This window comes from Camelus ferus, chromosome 6, assembly GCF_009834535.1.
Source record: "Camelus ferus isolate YT-003-E chromosome 6, BCGSAC_Cfer_1.0, whole genome shotgun sequence".
Lineage (NCBI taxonomy): Eukaryota > Metazoa > Chordata > Mammalia > Artiodactyla > Camelidae > Camelus > Camelus ferus.
This window is the reverse complement of record NC_045701.1, coordinates 10,912,543-10,925,268: the sequence shown is the minus strand read 5'-3', so window position 1 is coordinate 10,925,268 and position 12,726 is coordinate 10,912,543. Positions and strand designations below refer to the sequence as shown.

At 42.4% G+C, this 12,726-nt stretch overlaps 1 protein-coding gene across 1 annotated transcript in view; it reads right to left on the bottom strand.

Moving 5' to 3' along the window:
- Positions 1-5,554, bottom strand: part of MNS1 (meiosis specific nuclear structural 1) — a 216,791-nt gene extending 211,237 nt beyond the window's left edge. Inside the window, exon 1 of the mRNA XM_032481122.1 lies at positions 5,229-5,554. The gene's annotated coding sequence lies outside the window, so the exon portion shown is untranslated. The remainder of the gene's footprint in view (positions 1-5,228) is intronic.
- Positions 5,555-12,726: the final 7,172 nt, after the last annotated feature.

The window sequence follows — 12,726 nt, the reverse complement described above, 5'->3', positions numbered from 1 at the left end:
GCAGAACGGCATTTGATAAAATTCAACACCTATTCACGATAAAAACTCCTACCAAAGTGGGTATAGAGGGAACATATCTCAACGTAATAAAAGCTATTTATAACAAACCCACAGCCAACATAATACTCAACAGTAAAAAGCTGGAAGCCTTCCTGCTAAAATCTGGAACAGAACAAGGATGCCCACTCTCACCATTTCTATTCAACATAGTATTGGAAGTCCTTGCCACAGCAATCAAACAAGAAAGAAATAAAAGGGATCCAAATTGGAAGGAAAGAAGTAAAATTGTCACTATTTGCAGATGACATGATACTATATATAGAAAACCCTAAAAATCACACAAAAACTACTAGAACTGATAAATGAATTCAATAAGGTAGCAGAATACAAGATTAACATATAGAAATCCACTGCATTTCTTTACGCTAACAATGTAATATCAGAAAAGGAAAGTTTAACAAATTCCTTTTAAAATTGCATCAAAAAATACTTAGGAATAAACCAGACCAAGGAGGTGAAAGACTTATATACTGAAAACTACAAAACATTGATTAAAGATGATTTAAAGAAATGGAAAGATATCCCATGCTCTTGGATTGGAAGAATTAATATTGTTAAAATGGCTATACAACCCAAAACAACTTACAGAGTTAATGCAATCCCTATCAAATTACCCAGGACATTTTTCGGAGAACCAAAACAAATAATCCTAAAATTTATATGGAATCACAAAGACCCAGCACTGCCAAAGCAATACTTAGGAAAAAGAACAATGCTGGAGGCATAACCCTCCCAGACTTCAGACAATACTACAAAGCTACAAAATCAAAACAGTGTATGGTATTGGCACAAAAACAGACATATGGATCAATGGAACAGAATGGAGAGCCCAGAAATAAACCCAGAGACCTACAGTCAATTAACCTTTGACAAAGGAGGCAAGAATATACAATGGAGAGAAGAGAGTCTCTTCAACAAGTGGTGCTGTGAAAACCAGACAGCCATATGCCAATGATGTTAGAACCTCCCTCACACCACACACAAAAATAAACTCATAATGGCTTAAAGATTTAAACAGAAGACAAGACACCATAAATCTCCTAGAAGAGAGCATAGGCAAAACATTCTCTGACTAAAATGATAGCGATAGTTCTTTAGTTCAGTCTCCCAAGGCAAAAGAAATAAAAGCAAAAGTAAACAAATGGGACCTAATCAAACTTACATACTTTTGCACAGCAAAGGAAATCATAAACAAAACGAAAAGACAACCTACAGACTGGGAGAAAATATTTGTAAACGATGCACCTGACAACACTTAATTTCCAGAATATACAAACGGCTTATACAGCTCAATAACAAAAAAAACCAAACAACTCAATTAAAAAATGGACAGATGACCTAAATAGACATTTCTCCAAATATCACATGCAGATGGCCAATAGGCACAAGAAAAGATGCTGAATATCACTAATTATCAGAGAAATGCAAATCGAACTACAATGCAGTATCACCTCACATGGGTCAGAATGGCCACCATTAAAAAGTCCACAAACGATAAATGCTGGAGAGGGTGTGGAGAAAAGGGATCCTTCCTGCACTGTTGATGGGAATGTAATTTGGTGCAGTCATTATGGAAAACAATATGGTGATTCCTTTAAAAACTAAAAGTAGACTTACCACATGATCCAGCAATCCCACTCCAGGATATGTATCTGGGGAAAACGCTAATTCAAATGTTCATAGAATTACTATTTACAATAGCCAAGACATGGAAGCAACCTAAATGTTCATCATCAGATGGATGGATAAAGAAGTTGTGGTATACACATACAATGAAGTATTACTCAGTCATACAAGAGAATGAAATAATGCCATTGCAGCAACATGGATGGACTTAGAGATGATCATACTAAGTGAAGTAAATCAGCCAGAGAAAGACAAATATCGTATGGTATCACTTACATGTGGAAGCTTTAAAAATGACACAGAGAAACTCATTTACAAAATAGAAAGAGACTCACAGGCAGAGAAAACAAACTTATGGTTACCAAAGGTGAGGGGAGGGATAAATTAGCAGTTTTGAATAGCAGATACAAATTACTATATATAAAATAAAACAAGTTCCCACTGTATAGCACAGGGAACTACATTCAATATCTTATAATAACCTACAATAACAAAGAATATATATACATACGTATGTATAACTGAATCACTATGCTGTACACTAGGAACTAACACAGCAATGTAAATCAACTATACTTCAATTTAAAAAAACACATATACATACAAAAGAGTACAGCATGAGTTACAAGGATACACAAATATCTGATGACATCTGCAAATCCACCAGAGTGGTGGCCTCTGTGGGGAGGAAGGAGTGGATGTGGGGATCATGGCTGAAGGGAAGAAGGAAATAAAATTAAAATATAACATAACAAGATAAATGAGGGGCTGTGCACAGACCCATGTCAGCAGAGTGCCACGAACTGGAGGGTGCGTGACTAACTCAGCTCTTGGCACCTCAGGGGAAGCAAGCCCATAGGAAGGGGCGGTGCAGACTGTTAACCCGGCCTGGGAGGAATCTGTTGCTTCATAGTCGGAAGGTGTCAGGAATTCCTCAACTTGCTCATCACTTACAAAATAAAACCCAGACTCCTTAGCAATACATTCAGAACTTTTCATCATCTGACCCCTGCTCCCTTCAGCCTCATTGAACTTCTATCCCTCTGCCCTCTAAGGGGCACTAGACTCATTCTTCTGGACCTTTGCACCAGCTACTCTTACTGCTTGGGATGCTTTTCCCCCACTTGTCCAGCAGGCAAACTACCACCCGTTCAGCACAACCTCCTCTGTGAACACCTTCCTTGGCCTTTCTCCTCCTTCACCTGCTCTTCCCCCACACATACACCTATCAGGACACTTATTACACAGCCCTGTAGTTACTTGCTCACATCTCTCTCTCCTGCATCAGATCATGAGCTCCTTGAGGACATGATTCTGTCTTATTTTGGCATCCTTAGAACATGCCTAACAGCCACAGACTTCCTATAACTATTAATTGAATGCATACATGCTCCGTCATGGGAATTTGCAGAGATTTTTAATGAGTATCTATCTTTATGCCCAGAGGACCTCTTAAAGATGTTTTGCAAACACATCAATGTATAGTGTTATGGAGACTGGAGTTTCAAGAGAGGGAAGATTGTGAAGCTAAAGAAGTAGGTAACTTTCATCTTGTCAGTGACCTTGCTGTCTCCCCCTTCTTTTTGTGGAATTCCATCTCTGTTCCTCTATAATTAGCAGCAGGCATCCAAGTAGGAGCTACTCTTTCTCAGCACCTCTGACCTCTTGATTTCCCTTAGTGGGTGCTGCTGTGGTTGCCATCCCCTTTGTGCCCTCCTACCCTGCCATCTTCCCTCAGTCGTGCAACTTCATCCTCATCAGACTTAAACCTGATATTCTGATATGCATGTCCTGGGCTAGCTCATTGCTAGATTAAGCAGGTGTGACCTGAGGGGCTCTGATCTTCCAGTGAAGCTTCCTGCCCACAGTGATCTCCCCAACTGTTCTGTTCCCATGATGGATTTTCTCTCCACTATAGTCAGTGTAGTCCCAGATGACCCACACCCTCATTTTAAACGTTAAAGACAGTGCCTCGCAGATGCCAACATATTTATGCCCATCATCAGACCATCGCGTTAGCAATCCCATCACCTGGGCCAGGGATGCAGAGGAAGTACTAATGAGGATTAAGGAAATGGCAGGAAGGAAGGGGAAGTTAGGGAAAGGGCCCCTGGATCAGGCATGTGTAGCCCGGAAAGCAGTAGAGGAAAAGCCAAATGTCAAAGGAGAGAGAATGGGCATGGGATGGACCAAGGAGATATTATCCATTTCTCAAATTTATTTCCTGTTTTCCACAGTTCTTCCATTCTTATTATGGAATTCTTACCTGGGCAGCCTTTGCAGGCATAATTTTTTTTCTTCTCTTTGGTCTACTCCCTCATTTTCGTAGACCAAGGGTCAACCCAATGACAGCCTTTTTACCTCTGCGCCTGAGTTTCCGTCATGAAACTCACTCTTTTCCCCACCTCCACTATCCCCAGTAAACGCTCACTGTAAAGTTAAACTGATTGGGCCAAAGGTCAGTCACATTACATTTAAATAAGCACAGGGAATATCAAAAACGCCAGGAAACGCAGTGCAGATGTCTGCAGCTACACTTTGATAAGCCCAGCAGCTGTGGCCATTTGAGCTCTCTCATGGGAATGGAAAAACTAAAATCCATAAAACAATCTTCAAGCAATAATGCTGAGTCTGCTTCTCCACAGAGAATAGGAATCAGTAGAGTAAGACAGCATCAGAGAGCTTGGTACCATGTCTAATTATTTTCTGGTGTGTATTTGTTGTGGGAAATGTAACAGTTCTTGCACCTATTTATCATTTGACCTCGTTCAACAATTCATTACCCAGTGTTATGAATAAAGCCAAAAAATGGGGGTCAGGGTTGGGAGACAAGTTTTTCTTGTCTGTTTGTTGCAAAATGGACAAATGGAACTAACCTTTACAACCACTGAATTGCTTACATACGTCTGAAAGCCACTCCTTTCTTGACCTGACCTACAGGGTCTAAATGTCAGTTTGGCCAATTAAAATGATGTGTTATGCTGGTATGTTTATTCTTTGCCTAGTGAAAAATTATGATTTTAAAAATGAAAAGGCAAAAAAAAAAATTAGGACAATTATATGTAATTCTTATCACAGATTGTACTCGAAATCCAGTACCAACCAAACTATCTCTGCTTTCCTCCTCTGGAGGTCCCCGGGAAGGAGTGAAGAAGGAGTCAAAGGTAGCAGAGATTTATGTAGGCATTTCCCCCGACTCAATACAAGTTGAATTCAACTGAATGAAAATCCTTTACAAGAACACCGAGTTTACAAAACAGAGTTGTGACTGTCCGTTAATATGACTTCATTAAAGTCATTTAAACTGCTGATAATAGCTTTAGCTGTCAAAGTCCATTTATTGAGCATGTGTTATGTATCAGGCCCTATTCTAGGCAGTTGTATTTATATCCCATATTATAAAGCAAAGTCTAGAAATAAGAAACATGTGACTCAGAAACACTAGTCCATGATTTCATAGCAATAGAAGGGCAAAAGCGGAGGTGGGAACACGGTTCTGTAAGACCCTAAGACCTGCACAGATCCTCTCCTCCACTCCATACCTCTCTTCCAGAAAGTGCCACCGAGTCACCAGCACGGGTTTCTGATATCCTCGGGCTGGAAACTTTGTCTTTTGAGAGTATATTGGAGAGTCAGCAGCCCAGGGTCATTTGGGGCCCCATCTGCTGCGTAGAGCGAGTGATCAATCCTGGTCTAAATGAAAGATAAAACAACTGTTTAGGAATGAAGCTGCTTTTCTGGTGAATCTCACACAGCTGCCTCATTTTGCTTCCCTTTCACCCGTAACGGGGGGAGTATTTAGGAAAGACATGAATGTGCTTTTCTTAATTGCTTTCCCGAATACAGGACTTCCCCCCAGACCTGCACCTCCACCAGAGGCATTTGTGTGTTTACTGCTAACGGTGGCTCCAAAAGGCATGTAAAGAGTGAAAGAGTTAAGACTCAACTTTTAATATTTAAAATAGAATTTTGCAGAAAGGTGTTAGTGCCAAAACATTATGTTCTCAAGGCAAGATTTTCAAAATTCCTTTATTTCCCCTTGAACATATTAAGAACTAAGTATCGAAGCACCAACTCAAAGAATTTTGTCATATCACAGAGAAGATACTCCTTCCACAAAGGCAGCGAGACCAGGAAGCATACTGTTCTGTGGTAAGAGCGACAACATAGGTCAGGAATAAGAACCCTGACCCTTCTGACTCTAAGGGATAGTGAGAAGAAGGGAACCAGAGACAGTGGACTCAGAGTTCTTATTTTTTCTCTCTTCTTGGGGCAAAACTTTAAGACAGGATATCTTTGGAAACACCAGTTAAACTGAGGGGCATACACAGTGCAGGGAGGGGTACAGCAGGAAGAGACTAGAGCCTCTGTTCCCTTGTGCCCTGGTTCTGAGTTGGGGGCCTTGAGGGTTTACTCCGGAATCGGTGAGATGACCTCACAGTAGAGACTTGGTGTGGGCCCCTCAGGCCAGGGTTCCAGGTGGAGCCAGTCGGGCTCCCCAGGTGGTAAGGATGCAGGAGGCAGGGTCTACGTGACTGAGAGTTCAGGGAAGCCAAGTCAGTCCAGGGCCTCTAGACCAGGGGTCAGCAAACTATGGTCCATGGGTCAAATCCAACCCAGTGGCCTATTTTGTAAGTAAAGTAAATGCCTAGTCATTTATATATTGCCTATGGCTGCTTTTGAGCTGCAGGGTTGGGTACTTACAGCAGAGACTGTAGAATCTACAAAGCCTAACGCATTTACTATGTGGTCCTTTATGGGAAAAGCTTGCCAACCTCTGCCCTAGACCTTATGAAAGGCTGCAGGACAGGCTGCAATGAGGCAAACAAGGGGTGGTGACTTGGAGGTCAGAGGAGCCAGAGGACACCAAGCAAATCCAGGGAGCTGGACTCCTTTCCTTAGGCATGAGGTCACATAACATGAGCCAGTCCTCTCCCCTCCACACACCCAGAAACTGTCCCGGAGAGAAGGTAGAAAAGGGACTAACGACTAAATGAAGAAATTCAACAGGCTGAGCATTTTTTTCTAGAGAGAGTGAGTATTATCTAACGGGGAGTTCTAGTATTTCATTAGACTGGCCTGAACGTAGTTTCTCTAAGTATATTTGTTTACACGATACATGGGTTGAGATATGAGGAAGTCCAGATAAGTCATAAAGAAATTAACGTTTTCTCAAACATCACATGTTTTACAACCCACCTTCCGATTTATGGATTATAAGAGCCGATAGAAGCCTTAGAGATACTTTACACCTCTCCTCTCATTGGACAGATAAGGAAACAGTGTTCCAGAGGGGCTATGTTCCTGTCGTTAGGTAGAGAATGAACTGAGACTGACATCCATGTCCCCTGATGCACTGGTCCAAATACTGAGTTTTAGTGAACGAATTCTTAGTGCTGTATCCCCAAGGTCTTGGTAGGAAAGAGAGCAAATATCACAGAAATGAAGAGAGTTTGATATGGGAATTGCTTACAAAGGTGTGGCTAGGATTTAGGTACGCTGACAGGGAGGGTGCAGTATGCCAAAGCTTGCAACAGTGGGGAGCTCACACCAGCCAGGGGCTGGGGAACCAGAGGTGGCTGTTCTGAGAGAGAGAAGCTTAGAAGAGGGACACCAACAAGAGTGGAGGGGTACAACTGACTCAAAGTAGCCCATTAGGGAAAAACCCAGGGAAATAAGTTTCCTGACTTCACTCTCTTTCTACACTTTCATCTTCCTGCTGATTTGTTTCATTAACTGAATCCAGAGTACACGGAAAACCATAAACTTCAGCCTCCCAAGATACAGAGAGGAGTGGAGTTAGCATCTAGAGAAGAAAATCGGAAAAATTGTGAGCACCATCCTATAAAACAGGGCCTAGAAGCATTGCTGGCATGTGGTAGGTGCTCAACTATTTTTCAAATGAATGAATTGGTTAATTAATTAAATTACTCTTTCTGTTGATCAAGCCATCCTTATGAACTTCCATGTGATTCTTGCCAAGTATACCATCCAGTCAACAGACCATCCATTCTTAGTAGAAAATTTATAAAGAGAGACATCTCTTCCCCACAACAGAATATGGCGCTCCCATAGCTACAAGGGTATCAAGAGGTGGGCTTTGAGTTTATACTTGGATTTGTTTTCTACTGCTGCATAATAAATTACCACAAACTTACTTGACAGCTTAAAACAACACAAATTTATTCTCTCTGCGAGTTAGGAGTCCAGGCATGGGTTTCTATGGGTTAGGTGTCTGGGTGTGGGTAAATTGGATCCTTTGCTCAAGATCCCACTAGGCTGAAATCAAGGTCTTGGCATCCTACCTGTTTGTTTTTAAGAGACACTCTCCACTCTCCCCTCTACGATCCCCTTTCCCAGCCTGCATTCTAGTTCCTGAACACACCAGGAGAATAAAGATACATGGCCTTTCACATTTGGAAAGGGCCCAGGGTCTGGGCTATCACCAGACTTGGTCTGTAGCCCTCCCCTGACACAGGTGTCTGTGATTCTGTGCGAAATGGGACACAGCTTCTCTGGTATCTCAGTCACATCATTTACTCAAGTGCAGGAGGGCCCCACAGCGCCAGAGTCTAGAAGTTACAAGCAAAAGTGAAGAAGTGGCTGTCACAAGATGATGAATGGCTGCCCTCTGAAGTTTTGATTTGGATTCTAAGTGACAAAACCAGACCAACCAAGGAAACTTGGTAATTTTCTCTGCTGCAGAGCAGCCACCTGGCGAACAGCGCATTGCAACCACCAACCCTTGGCAGAGGTTGGAACAGCAGCTATAATTATAAAGAGTAGGGAAGAGACTCTAAAAATCTCTTCTGAGTGGCAAAAATTCTGAAAATCAAGATAATTACAACACTAGCTCATCCTGATTTGCTTGGCTATTTATAGATGAGGAGAAGCTGATGCGCTGAGAGCTTTCTCTTTTCTTTTCTTCTTTCCTATTTGCATTAAATCCTGGGTGGCTCCTCTCTGAAATGTGTGCATATGCTGAGTCCATGTGAGATGCCACCACTGGCACTTGTCATAAGAATTAAATCCCTCTCAAGCTTGTTTACAGCTCAGCACTTGTCATACTGCTCCCTTGAGCTTCATGGCTGGTTGGGTTCTTTTTTTCCCCAGCTCTGCAGAAGATTTAATTTCTTTTTTGTTTATGTGTGTACTTACCCTTGCAGGTGCAGGAAGGAAAAAATTGCTGTGCCCAGATGTTTTGAAGCTGCAGTAGCATACATACAACTCAGATTAAACAGAAAAATTGCATAAGATAAGGCAGGCGCTTCAAGCACATTATTCTATAGGGTATTTAATAAACCTATCATGTCTTCTTGACAATAAGACTCTTGAATATAACTTTAGGAACAGAGAAATATTTTAAGGCATCACCAGCTCAATTCATTTATAGATGATTTTACAATGAGATTTGTCCTTCTTGAGTGGGGTCCATTACATTCACCCCATTTTCAGCTTAGAAAATACCTTCCCGGAACAAAAGAGTCTGGGAATTGGGTGGAAGCATCGCCTATCAAGCTCTCAGTTCATTACTGGATTAGTTAGACCTCAGGGATCATGAAGCCAGATTTCACCTTAATTTTTGGAACACAGCAAACAAAAGCTAAATGCAAACAACCCTCTTGCTGCTCGTTGAGCTCTGTACTAATATGCAAGAGCTCTGCCCAAGTTGCAGATGGATAATGCTTCTGTGGCCCTCAGTTTGGATTTTCCTTTACCCAAGGCGGTGGGCTAACCTGCTCTGTACACAGCAACTGTCAAACGGGGGAAGGAGTTCAGCTCCGGAGAAGAGAAAATGCTCAAAATTCTCCAGGCGCCACTTCACCAGCCTCCAACAATTGTTTCCCATGGCTGCACAGAGGTAGCGCATCACCTTTGGCAATTTAAATATTTGGCATTTTACATATTCCCTCACAGCCAAAGCCTAGATCGAGATGCTTGTCGTGAAGGCCCACACAATGGGCCCACCCCTGCTCTGTAACATCGTCCCCTCAAGTGCCCCGAGCATGTTACTATTTTTACATTTCCTGGGATGTGTATAAGAGCTCCCAGCTGACCTGCCGGGATGTGGGTTTGAAAGAAAACTTCCATCTCCCTTTGCTCATGAAGCTAAAGACCCTCAGCAGAACTAGGAAAAGAGTGCCAGAGGCCTCTGTTTCTTTGTAGGGAGGAAAGAGGTGGTGCAAAAAAGAGAACAAGAGAAGCTCTCGCACTTTAATCTAACTGCCAGCGCTGGATCCCCACTTGGCCAAGCCTTTCATAGTCAGTTCTTGGCTCCCTGTTCTGCATCTGCAAGATCAGAGCTTATTAGCATCATCTCTTACTTCTGCCTCCCGACGCTGCCACCAGAGACTGTCAAAGCCTTAGACTCTACTCCCTGCGAGGCAAATGGCTCTTCCTTAACCACCCAAGTGTGGGTCTTTCCTTGCACTGATAGACTTCTATTCCCCTTGCCACACTGGCAACGCTAAACAGGCTCGCCATCCCAGTATCTTCTAGAGCTCTAGAACATGGGGACGGTGTTAGAAGTCTGTATCTGCGCTAATGGGCTGCGTGTGAAAGAGCAGTAGGATCTTGGCAGCATTTGGTTTCATAGACTATGACGGTGATGCTCCTGCTCATAGGTTATTGATCAGTTCTGGCAACAAAATCATCTTACAATTTATAGTTTTGTCTACTTATGTTTTGTCTCTTTAATTTGCCCAAAGCGTCACATTAAACACTAAGTATTCTTAAAGCAGGAAACCTACAGATTCATCCAAAGATGGTGGAACTTTATGAATGAACTCTGTCGTGGTGGTGGTGGTTTTGCTAGTGTAAATAATTTATTACATCTTTATCAGGTAATAGTTATAAATATTTTAAATATGTGAACCTTGCACGCTGAAGCTGCAGTGAAGCACCACTGTCCACAACCACACTGTGGGTGATAGGACCACAACCACACCAGCCAATAAGATGCTCGTGGTTAGAGGTGGCCACCTCCTCACTCTAAGTAAAGTGTGAATCCAGGTGAGGATTTCAGCAGCACCAAAGGCCCCTGCTCCCTCCCTCCCCAAATCTTCACAAACACATACACAGATACGCATGCATGCACTTGCCAGATCCAAACATTTATGTAAAACATTGAACACTCCTACTAAAAGTCCAGTGTATTGTGTTGAGAAGTGATACAGTGAAGCTACTGTGTTTTTTTAATATGTTTATCAGATTCCTTTGAGCCTGGAGCAAAGCCATGACAAAGGGAGTCTCTAGCTGGCAGAGTCTGTTAGATCACAAGAGTGAAAGAAGCCAGCAAGGAGTCTGGAGACAGAGGGTACTCTTGGGAAGGATGAAAGGGAAGAGAAGGAGAGAAGGACATTCTATATGCACTTTGCCTGCTTCAAAACTTTGTCTTAGAAATGCCTGGGCCAATAGACAACAGGCAGAAGCCAAGCTAAGGTCAACCAGAAGTAACATCCTTATTTCTTTTTTTCTTTTTTATTCGTTATAAAAACAAACAAACAAACAAAAAACTAATGCCTTTATTTCTGAACCCGCATGTTCAGAAGGGCTAAAGCTTTTAATGCAATTATTTGTGTCCTCTTTTCTGTAGTCTCAACGTATGGTTCCAGCTCATCTCCTGCCACTCTAGTCCTTCCCCAAAACTCGTCATCTTTGAACGTTTCATACAACCCTGCACCTTCGTATCTTGGCTCAGGCTGTTTCCTTCTTCTGAAAGCCCTTTGCCACCCTTCTCCATTTGAAAACTCCTGCCCACCATGTAGAACTGAGCTCAAAGGTGTTGTCTGCTGTGACAGCTTTCTCGGGCCGGTCAGTCTGTTCGTCCTCTGTGTTTCCAGTGTATGTCTCACACGTTTCTAGTCTTGTGTTGGGGTTGTTTGAGAGTTGCCATCCCATCAAGATGGAACTCTCAGAGAGCAAAGATGGCATTTGCTCATCTCTGCATCCTCAGTGTTTAGCTCACAGTAGGCACTCGATATATATTTAAGGGTGAATGAGGCACTGCAATTTTTAAGGAAAGAAGTAAAGAGGAATGCTGGTAACAAAGTCCCAAACAGGGGTCTAATCAAAATTCAGCCACGTTCTTACAGAGGTTCATCTCTCCCTTCCATTTAACTCTCAACACTTCCATCCTTTGCAAATCAGAGCTATAACCCAGACAAGCAGCAAGGCTTAGAGAAACCACAGGGAAAGTCTTGGGAACCTGATCATTTAAAGATGGATTTGAACCTCAGTGAAGCACCAACACTGCCTGCTCATGTTACTTCTTTGTGCATTCAACAGAGCGCTTACCTCTGAAAACCCGGCTGTGGCTTGAGCTTACATTTCCTTCGTACTTGCTTCAGCACCTGTTAACCACAACACTGAGGCTGACAGTCCTGGCTTCACCTTGCTCTCTGACTGTTGCTATGACAGTGTAACCACGGCTCTGCAGCTGCTACATCGGCAGCCACTGAAGGGACTGGGGCTGACCTCTGGCCCCTGGGGTGCTTCAACAGTCATATGGTTCTAGGTGCAGCAGAGACCTCCTTTTTTCTGGCTTTCATAGCTCTTTGCTCATCCTGTCCTTGTAAAGTCCATCATTTCAACGCAGTAGCTTATGTGTGTCTGTTGCCCTCCCTGGACAGCAAGGTCTGTGAGAGAAGGACTGTGCTCTACTCAGTATCATTTCTCTGACCCTTATCAGGGCCTGGCATTGGAAGGAAAAAATGAATAATGAATGAATGATTAGTGAATGAATGAAAATGTTCTCATTAAAATTCTTTGTTGGATCCTCTGACTTAAATCATAGCAATTTCTTAGGTCAGACCCCCAAGGCAAAAGAAATAAAAGCAAAAATAAACAAAGGGGACATAAGCAAACTTACAAGCTTTTGCATAGCAAAGGAAACCATCAACAAAATGAAAAGACAACCTAAAGACTGGAAGAAAATATTTGCAAATGATGTGGCCAACGATGGCATAATTTCCAAAATGTACTAACAGCTTATACAGTTCAATATAAAAAAAAAAACCCAATCAAAAAAATTGGCAGAAG